Here is an 11528-nt window from a genome sequence, read left to right on the forward strand (position 1 = left end):
AAGGTGGAGACGGAAAGCCAACGAGCCAGGGGGATGCCGAGGATCTGGGGGGAGCAGAGGGTCTGCCAGACGACAGCGGTGGAGGAGGCAGGAGCGAATGATGGAGACAAGGAGTATAATAAACAGTCTTTTTAATTCATGAAACACTGGGGTAATCCAACACAGGAGCGAGAAATGACACATGTACAGACGAAGTAGACCCAACAGGGGAGAAACGCAAAGACAGGAGCTTAAATGCTAGGGATAATTGGAGACACACAGGTGGATCACATAAGACAATCAGAGTAAACGAGGACAGGACAATGACCAAATAAGGAAACACAGGAAGGACTACGGGGGCAAAACCGGTACAAAAGTCTGACACGCATACAGTATGGCTTGCGTGCTCCCCTTTAAATCATGAAATATACGTTGGAATATTATGAAACCATCTTCCTTGGTTTCACAATACTCAATTAATGATTGTAAACTGAGTTTGGTGTCTTTAGAAGACATATCTGTGCTGAATTTCACATAAATAAATCACAACAATCTCGTGCTATGGCACAGCCATTGAAACAGGCTGCAGCGGAAGTTTTTTATGCTACTATTTAAAAGAAGTAAAAGTGTGATAAAGGCCTATGAACTGAATTTTTATTTAGCCAAAAACTAAGTACACTGTTAAATATACATGCTTCTGAATGTTATATAATTGTTACATTAGGTGTTTTTTGAATTTAAATAATGTTTTTCTTTGCAGGACTACATGGTGGCAGATTTTACAGAGGTCTGTGGATAGAATTGGTTCCATCATTAATAGACAGCCCATTGACTTTGAATATCTTAGTTTCATATGCCTGGGTCTGGAGTGGCACCGGCGAGATCCCCCTCGGCACAGACGGTGACCGGGGATCTGTGTCTCGCCAGTGTCCACTCCAAAAATGCGGCGAGTTCCACTCGAGGGCCATCTTTGGACGACGGCGCTCTGCACGCGGGGTTGAGGCTGGCGTCATAGAACGTTCAGAGCGCGTCGTCCAACGGAGGGGAGACACGCAATTTAAACTGTTTTAGGTCGGGTCTTCTGTCACACTTACACTGTCTGAGGAATGATGGAGACAAGGAGTATAATAAACAGTCTTTTTAATTCATGAAACACTGGGGTAATCCAACACAGGAGCGAGAAATGACACATGTACAGACGAAGTAGACCCAACAGGGGAGAAACGCAAAGACAGGAGCTTAAATGCTAGGGATAATTGGAGACACACAGGTGGATCACATAAGACAATCAGACTAAACGAGGACAGGAAAATGACCAAATAAGGAAACACAGGAAGGACTACGGGGGCAAAACAGGTACAAAAGTCTGACATATCACCCCCTCCCGGAAGGTGCGTCCTTGCACCGTAACAACAACAGAGGGAGGCATAGGTGGGAGCTTGGGAGGAGGCTCAGGAGGAGGACAGACACCCGAAAGGGGGCCGCAATACTCAATTAATGATTGTAAACTGAGTTTGGTGACTTTAGAAGACGTATCTGTATTGAGTTTTACATAAATCACAACAATCCCATGCTATGGGCACAGCCATCTATAAAAGGCTGCAGCGGAAGTTTTTTTACGCTACTATTTGAAACGCTTTTCGAATGCGGAAGTGTGATAATGGCCTATTAGCAGCTCCGCGGAGGGCCTCCACGTCATGCATTAAAATTGTTTAATAAACAGCTAGCCGTGCATCTCTTACATATGTATGTATAATTGTTGTTAAACTGTTTGTCTAAAAAGCTATAGAAGAACTATGTATCTAAAATATGTCTCTTGTCTAATTTAGCTCAAGCACTTTCCATTCATCATCAAAACAGGTATAACAATTTTTCCATGGAACACAGAGATTTTTTAACTTAAAAGCTGTTTTTTTTCCAATACACATACTGATTATGTTCTCTCTCTCTCTCTCTGTATATATATATATATATATATATATATATAGATAGATAGATAGATAGATAGATAGACTGTATACACTATTACACAAAAGATTGGGATTGGTAAAATGTTTTAAAATCTCATACGCACCAAGGCTGCATTTATTTGATCAAAAATTTCAAATGTAATTTATTCCTGTGATCAAAGCTGAATTTTCAGCATAATTACTTAATTACAGTCTCTAGTGTCACACGATCCTTCAGAAATCATTCTAATATGCTGATTTGCTGCTCAAGAAACATTTCTGATTATTATCAATGTTGAAAAATGTGTTATATATAAAAACAAAATTTCAGGATTGTATGATAAATAGAAAGTTCAAAAGAACAGCATTTATTTGTAATACAAATCTTTTAAAACATTATAAATGTCTTAACTGTCACTTTTGATCAACCTAATGCATTCTTGATGAACAAAGTAGTGATTTCTTTAAAAAAAAAAAAAAAAAAGTTTTACTGACCCAAAACCATTCAACAGTAGTGTATATACAGTATATTACACTAACTACAGCACTATATGGACTTAAGTCACCACAGAACTCCACTATGTGCCAAACTGCCACTGGTGCCAAAAAGGTGCTTGGCACCCTGCAACGACACGTGAAATCATTTGATTTTGATATGAAAATTTGTCATAACAGATCCTAACATGTAAAAGAAGCTTGACAACCAAATAATAACAAGTGTACATTACCAGCGTGTAGTTAACAGCCTGCTTTTATGTGTTAGTCTTACAGACAACGTGTAGCAACATGCAGAGCTTTTCTATTCAGTATAACTCATCTTGAGATCCTGTTCACTGTGCCAAAATACGACAACATACTTGTCTAATCCTGTGGCTTTCGGCCATGTAGGCATTAGGCCAATGAGGAAAAAAAAAAAGAGAAAGAGAAAAAAAACTTGTATTTACCGGTGCAGAAGCAATTTTCAAGCTTTCCTTCCAACTGCCATTTGAAGCAAACAATTTCTCAGGCTGAGAAGAAAAAAAAATACAGGCAAAATGACGGTTACACATAAATAACCTGCTTATTTGTAGTGAAACTAAACGGATTTTTGATGCAGATACAAATCAATCTCATTCAAAAAAAATACAGGCACACAATAGATAGTTTCTACAGTTCCTTCTACTAAATTCATAACTCTAAACTCTCAGCAAGCCTGACAGTTTCACATACCTTATAGATTGAGCCCCCTCCCTCCATATTGTATTTGACAAGGGTTTGGTTGCCCTCCTCCTCCAGGTTCAGAGGAATGTGTTGAAAGTTCTTGCTTTTACATTCACAGAGGAAACAAAAGAGGAGTAGAACTGCAAAACAACAAAGTGTCATTAGATAACATACATATTACACAACAACGCATGTGGAGTAAAAGTATGTGCCATTATATGTACTGCACTCTCACAAAAGTGCTTATACAAACAAATTAGTGGAGCAGAACTGTTGTTTTAGACTGTATTTGATTATTATTATTTTTTTGTCTTTTGTCTCGTTGAAACTCACAGGCCAGTAGGAGAAGTCCGGCAAACATGAGACCGATGGCAGCTGGGCCCAGTCTTGAGGAGAAAGGAAGACGACCACGACACGTGTTGATTCGCGTGCACTCACACACAACCACCTGAAGAACGTCTTCTGCTTGCAGCCCCTGCTGATCCTGTATCTTCAAAGGAACGGAGTAGTTTCCATATGGCAGACTCGTCAAACTTATCAGAGAGGTGTTTGTTCCTATAGTACAATCCCAGCAAAACAGGGTTAACTAAAACTAAAACCATAACAAAACATTTCTATTTCTTCAAATAAAATGTAAAAATGTTATTTCAGTTAGTTGCCAAGGAACTACAGGTATGTCTCATTGGTAACACTTTAGTTTAGGGACCAATTCTCACTATTAACTAGTTGCTTATTAGCATGCATATTTAGCATATTGGCTGTTTATTAGTAATTATAAAGCACATATTAATGCCTTATTCTGCATGACTATATTCTAGATTCCTTAATCTGACCCCATTCCTAAACTTAACAACTACCTTACTAACGATTGATAAGCAGCAAGTTAGGAGTTTATTGAGGCAAAAGTCAATACTAATAGTTAGTTAATAGTGAGAACCGACTGGCCCCTAAACTAAAGTGTGAGAAAAAAAGCTTCTTACCAATGTAATTAGTAAAATTCAAGAAATGTTTTGGATAAACAAGTCCTAGTATCTAATGCAATTCTCATGTAAATGTATCATGTTTTTATATTTTTACTAGACACAACAAGAAATTTATTATTTTATTGTTAACTTATTATTGTGCAACCAACTGATGGAGCCAGATAAATGGTGAAACATCCTCAACCATTATCTGTGTAACTGTTAATGAAGTAAATGAAATGTGCATGGCCTGACCTGTGGTGGGATCCAGCGTCCAGAGATTCTTCAGCTCTTCCCCCAGAGAGAAGGTAAAGGGATTTGCAAACGGAGGGCCGTCAAGGTCTCTTGGTTTCACATCCACACGATTGACTTTGTTCCCACACATGACCGCATTCTTGGAGATGAGATGGGGAGCATTATCGTTTAAGTCACCTAGGTAGACCACTACAGTACATGTACCTGTAGCTGGAGGCTGTCCTGTGAACAGCATGTGGAAAAAAGTCAGTAACAGCAGAGATTCAATTAGTGTTCTTAAGAATGTGTTTGCAAACGTTTGGATTGTGTTGAACATACTGAGAACAGAGAGATAGAGATGATGCTTACCGTCATCTATAGCGTGCACCACGACTGTGTAGGTGCCATTTTTGACAAAAGGAGACTCCCGGTCCATCGTCTGAACTGTGGTGATCTTTCCTGTCTTCGGATCCACACTCACCCATTTGGCTGGGTCTTGTATTAACTCATACCTGCATACACATATACAGACTGTAACACACGTTTACGCTCTGTTACATCACCGTCCAGTTTCCTCTACATCTCTGGTGTGTGTGTGTGTAACTAAAACGGTATGTTTTATTTATTTTATATTTGCATTTTATATAATACAATTATATATATTATATAGGATTCATTAAATTGATTCAAAGTGACATTGAAGACTTTGATATTGTTACAAAAAAATATATTTCAAAAAAGTGCTTTCAAAAATATTATTTTTTTAACTTTCATCAAAGAATCCTAAAAACTTGCTCTCAACTGATAATAATCAGAAATGTTTCTTGAGCAGCAAATCAGCATATTAGAGTGATTTCTGAAGGATAATGTGACACTGAAGACTGGAGTAATGCTGAAAATTCTGATTTGATCACACGGATAAATTACTTTTTAAATAGATTCAAATAGAAGACAGATTTTTTAAACTGTAATAATATTTCGCAATATTATTGTTTTACTGTAGTTTTGATCAGATAAACGCAGCCTTTGTGAGCATGAGACTTCTTTCAAAAACCTTAGAAAATCTTACAAATCCCCAAAATTTTGAATGCTTGTGTACATAATGAAACTGGCATATGATTTTAGGTAACACTTTAGTTTAGAGACCACTTCTCACTATTAACTAGTTTCTTATTAGCATGCCTATTACTAGCATATTGGCTGTTTATTAGTACTTATAAAGCACATATTAATGCCTTATTCTGCATGACCATATTTTGGATCCCTTAACCCTAGTCATAGTTAGTAGTTAGTTAATAGTGAGAATTGGTCTCTAAACTAAAGAGTGACCTAATTTGATATATTATATTATACATTACATATTTTGACATTTTATCATAAAATTGTATATGATATTTTATATATTGTATAATAAATATATATTATATATATAAAAAATATTATGATACAATAAAAGTAAAGTAAGAAAAAGTACAAAATTAAAATAAAAGTAGCATACAAATCCTCAAAAATTAACCGGTTTTAATTGATGAGTAATTTGATGCTGTGCAGCTCATCCACACCTGAGTTTGTTAACATCCGAGTCCTCATCTTTGATCTCGGGCACGAGCAACACATCTCCTGGAGGTCCGTTTTCATTCCGGTAGACTTTTTCTACTTGCTTCTTAAACACGGGGGGATCGTTCACATCAATGACTTTCACTGCCACTTTGACGGTGTTTGGCTTTGGTGTGGTACCTGTTACGGCCTTTCCATCAACACACTGAAATAATTTCTCCTCGTTTTCGACTGCTATCTCCAGCTCTGTGATCTCAGTTTTCTCGAAATTCTTCCCCTGTGAAGCATATTAAAAGCTGTCCATCTTGTGAACACAATGTGAAACTAGTATGTGTATTGAAAGAAATAACTGTAATAAGTAGGTGTGTAAACTAGGTGAAGTCTGTTTTTCATTTCTATGAATTCAACTGAAAAAGAAGCAATGGCTACAACCAACAAACAGTTGATTGTAACCAGTGACTTCCATAGTTTGGAGAAAAAAAATATGGAAGTCAATGGGAAGCAGCAACTCTTTGGTACCAACATTCCTTCAATATCTTCTTTTATATCTACTATTCCTTTAAGCTTTTCTAAGAAGTGTATGAAATATTTAAAGGGAACAATGGCATTTACCTTGACAACAGACAGCACACCTTCATTGGTTTTGGAGTCTGTCTCAATCTTATAATTTCCTTCTTCATTGCCCTTCAGGATGGAGAACACCGCTCTTGAACTAGGCGTGTTCGGTGTGTCCTTGTCTTTGATGCCGATTCTTAAAATCTCTTTTAATTCCATTTCCATCACTTCAGTGTTGTACTGTTACACATGCATATATTCATTTATATCAAAGCATATCATATCAGATATCGTTCATTAAAAAGCCAAATAAAAAAAATTAAAAATCATAGTATTTATTAAGGATAAAACCAGCTAACAAAAATGTTTTCTAATAAAATGATTTTCTAAAGTTCCCATTAAGTTATGAAAACATTCTTTCTATCAAGTGTTCAAAATGTCTAGGTTTTTTTTTATGTTTTAATTGTTTTAGTTATAATGGTAAGAGCATTCCATTTTATTATTTTGCAAATCTAACGGGAATGTTACATTTGAATGTTCTGAAACAAGTAGCCACATTAAAAAAAAGTTTCAGGGAAAAAAATACTCCATGGATGATGCATAAAAAAACATTTTTAGAACACAAAAAAGTGTTGAGATCATTATTAAAAACTTTGAGTGAATGTTCTATAAACGTTACTGGGAAAACTATATAGCAAAACCATTAAATGCTGCTAGGCACTAATTCGGAATTTGGGTAACCTTCTGGCAATGTTCTTTTATCTTTCAACATTTATGTACAATCGTTTTTTTCCCAGTAACGTTTATAGAACATTCACTCAAAGTTTTTAATAATGATCTCAAAACTGTTTTATGTTCTAAAAATGTTTTTTTATACATCATCCATGGAGTGTTTTTTCCCTGAAACTTTTTTTAATGTGGCTATATATATATATATATATATATAACTGGCTTCTACTTCTGTCATTGGTCAGCTCAAAACTCACGCCATTGGATGACCCAATGTTTCAATGTCAGACAGCATGTTTTGAAAGCACTACACATTCACAGTGTTTACATTTTCTTAACACATCAATCTACACATGGCTTCCTTATAGTTGTGTGCATATTAAACTGGGATTGAGTGACTAGCCTGACTCACCGTGGCCGAACTGAATTCTGGGGGATGGGTGTTGTAATCAGTGATGTCCAGAATAACAGTTGCAGTTGAAAACATTGTAGGTGTTCCTTGATCCCTCGCTTCGACTAGCACTTTATATGATTTTTCTTTCTAAAATACGGGAGACAGAAGAGATGAGAAATACTGAAAAATGCTGAAAACGTGCATTCAACATCAGTTACTCACATCATAATCAAAGCATCCCGTGAAGGCGAGCTGTTTGACTGTAGCGGTCCCAGGCATGTCCCTCATGGTAAATGTTGGCGAGGCAGGGTCTTGTGACACCACCCTCATGGTGAACTGGGAATTAGGAGTATCCTTCTGATCATTATCATGAGCTTGTAATGTTGCTTGGAGTACGCCTATTAAAACAAGAATGATTAAAGAGAGAACAATCTCTCTGCTTGCCATTTATCTTTAACAGTTTAGTTCCAATAACTGCCTCTTGTGGATTGGGAAGGAAGTTTTGACATTTTAAAAGTTATAGTATGATAAAATATTACAATTAATTATTTTTTCTGAAAATATCAAGAACAATAATATTCCTCAATATTTGATGAATCTAAAAATCATAACACTGAATTTCTAACAGTATTAGAGCATGTCATTTCTGTGTCGCCAAATATAATTCATGTTTTCAAACAGATTTCCATTCTTTAAAAAAAAAAAGGTACAAAAGCTGTCGGTGGGGCGGTACTCTTTCAAAAGGTACTAATATGTATCTTTTAGTTACTAATATGTACACTGTAGGTACTAATATGAATCTTTAAGGTATTAAGGTGCACCCTTTATGGGTAAATAAGGTACAAAGATGTACCTATTGAAAGGGTACTGCCCCACTGACAGCTTTTGGACCTTTTTTTCCAGAGCATTCAGGCCACTCCCCCATCTGCCTCTGGTAGAAAAAAACAGTTTAGCCCCACCCCAAACTCGCACCATTGGTTTAGTCAATGTTGTTGTATTGAGCTGGTCTGAATGCTTAAACAAACAAAGCAACATTTTGAAAGCACCACATAACGTCAATGTTTACACTTTTTAGGGTAAGTCACCCTACAAATGGCTAACTTACTATAGTCTCTGTATGTATATTAAGTTATGATTGAAGAAAGCATTATAAGGGAAAAAAGCAGGCTTTATTTTCATATATGCAGTAAAATGTTCTCTGAACCTTCAGGCGTGTTCTCTGGAACTGATACACGGAGAGTGCTCGGAGTGAACACAGGTCTATTGTCATTCTTGTCCTTTATTTCTACATTAAATGACAGCGTTTTGTCCACCATGGCATCAGTCTGCCTGTCCAGCACATCAAAGTCCACCTACAAAAGAATCAAAAAGCCACAGTGGACTACATTAATATAAACTGAATCAGTGCATTCTTTGACTTCCGCTGTATTGTATTGCATTAGTGTCATTACAATTTCAACAAATCTTGTTTTGTCTTACGTGGAAGATGTGGTACACTTCTCTGTCGATGGGCTGGTGTACGTATACAATCCCAGTGTTTTCATCAATGCTAAACAAACCAAGTGGTTTCTCTGTCACCCCTTGTCCTTTGATGCGGAACTTGATGGTGTTGTCCTCCTTTTTGTCATTGTACAGCTAGCATCAATTAAACCAAAATTACATGACAATCACGTACAGTATAATTTATGATGATTCATGTATTTGCATCCATTATTAAGATTGTAAATCCATTATGACATTCAAGCCTACATCAACCAAATGACATCTCATGAAAAACCCTACCAAATCAGCATAGAGTTTTATGGATTTTAGTTTTATGTCTCTAGCTTTGCATAGTCATCTAAATGCTAGTGAACATACTGTCCATACTGTACACATTTAACATTTACATTTATTCATTTTGTTTACACTTTTATCCAAAGAGACTTACAAATGAGTATTTATCTTTTAGTAACATGGCAAAAATATTTTTGTTCTCTAGAATAATGTTCCTCCACCTAACACTACTAGCAAGTAGCATACTCATGTGCTATAGTGAAAGCCTGTAGGCTCTCTAGAAAAATACAACTTTAACCAAACATCCCGAATATGGTAACACAGAAAAGACAGCGCTCATGAAGAGATATAATGAGGAACACAAACAGGCTGAACAATCAGTGACGGGGTGAAGTTACCTGTGTTACTATAGCGGGATATGGTCCAGGCATGTTCTCTTCCAGATCAATGGTGGACAGAACCCATCTTCTCTTTGAACGAATAAGAACAGCATCCTTTGAGATAGAGAGAGAGATGTAATGAGTGATCAGTTATTAAAAAAGTTACAGACAAACTTCTTCTGATTCAAACGGAACACTTCTCTGATTCTGGAATTCTGGGAAAACAGGCTACAGGATTTAAAAGAAAAAAGAAAATAAATAAAACATTGAATTCCTTCATAATTTGACTTAAATTATAAAAGATAAATCAAATAAAATACATAAAGCTCATTAGATCCTGTGTGACCTTGTGAAACTCACTGAACCCAATATGGAAAGACCTTAAGGATGAAGTCTGAAGATTTTGACAGATTTTTTAAATCTTCTGTTTGATAGTAAGGTGTCTTTCAAAGATAGTTTTTTTATTTTATTTTATGTTTTTCTACTGTGATGTAATATATGTGTATTTAAATCTAAATTAAGTCTTGTATTATTGCATTATCTTGTATTATGGGATTTGAAGTTGAGGGACATGTTATGTCAAAACAGTGAGCTGAGATATTAAGTGTTCATTTGGTCTTTTATATTACCTACCCGCTTTTCCCGATTGTTGATATCATTTTTGCTGGAAGTGGCCACGTCAACAACCTAGTGGATAGACAAAAACAGGGTAATACTAATTAATAAACATACCATCAATAAACTAACAAGAGATTGAATAGAAACCCTTCTTAGTGCCTGAGGAATGAGTGTTATGTATCATTGTCATGTTTAAGCACACAAATATAATATTATTAGGATATAAAATGCCTCAGGTTACTTATGTATCCATGGTTCTCTGATTAGGGAACGAGACACTGCGTCCTCTAGGGGTCGCTATGAGGAACGCCTCGTCGTGACCCGTGTCTGAAGCATACATTCAAAAAACACCAACAACATGTTGGCCGGCGACAGCCCATGACATCACTACCGGTGCATCTATAGTATAAATAGGCGCCGGGAGAACACATCATTCACTTCTTCGTCTGAAGCTTGCGTCTTCAGCATGGCAGGAAACCTAGAGGACGCAGTGTCTCGTTCCCTACTCAGGGAACCATGGTTACATAAGTAACCTGAGACATTCCCTTTCAAGGGAACTTCGAACTGCATCCTCTAGGGGTCGCTATGGGGAACGGTATACCCACGCCACCATGGTGAGGGGAGTGCATGCCAGAAACCTATGGCGAGCACTAAGTACCAACTCTATCATAGCCATGGGAGTTGCCCCTAGGACGTTAGATGGCTGTCCCCAAAAACTTACCTGTTAGGGCTAGACTCCTGGGCCCGGGGTAGAGCTCAAGGCTTGGAATCAGGAATAGATTCCTTTAAGGGGATACGACCAAGAGCCTAGCATCATACTAAGTCTTGGCCTGTCACACAGGGGCTACCGCTTGCTCTGCATGAGCTTGCTGAAGGAACTGTCTCAACAAACCCCTAGTAACGCCCTGTTAAAGTAGGTATCCAGAGGATACATAGGTGGAGTGGTGCCCAAGGCGGAACCGAGTGGGCAAAGCATAACGTGCACACTTACCACTTATGTGGATTTTAGAAAGTGGGAAGTGGGCAACGTGCGCACTTACCAGCTATGTGGATTTTAGAAAAGTGGGCAAAGCATAACGTGCACTACGCACTACACCGTTCTAGGGGTTCTCGTGGCACCCTGAAAGAGCAGCCCATAGATAGAAATAGCGTATCCCCAAACGCTATGTCTAAGGCTATAATGCTGGAGTGGCTA

At 37.3% G+C, this 11528-nt stretch overlaps 1 pseudogene; it reads right to left on the minus strand.

The window, feature by feature from the left end:
* LOC107680053 (cadherin-like protein 26) overlaps positions 1-11528 on the minus strand; it is a 33316-nt pseudogene that overhangs the window by 8679 nt on the left and 13109 nt on the right.

Source organism: Sinocyclocheilus anshuiensis, unplaced genomic scaffold (assembly GCF_001515605.1).
Source record: "Sinocyclocheilus anshuiensis isolate Anshui unplaced genomic scaffold, SAMN03320099.WGS_v1.1 scaffold1137, whole genome shotgun sequence".
NCBI lineage: Eukaryota > Metazoa > Chordata > Actinopteri > Cypriniformes > Cyprinidae > Sinocyclocheilus > Sinocyclocheilus anshuiensis.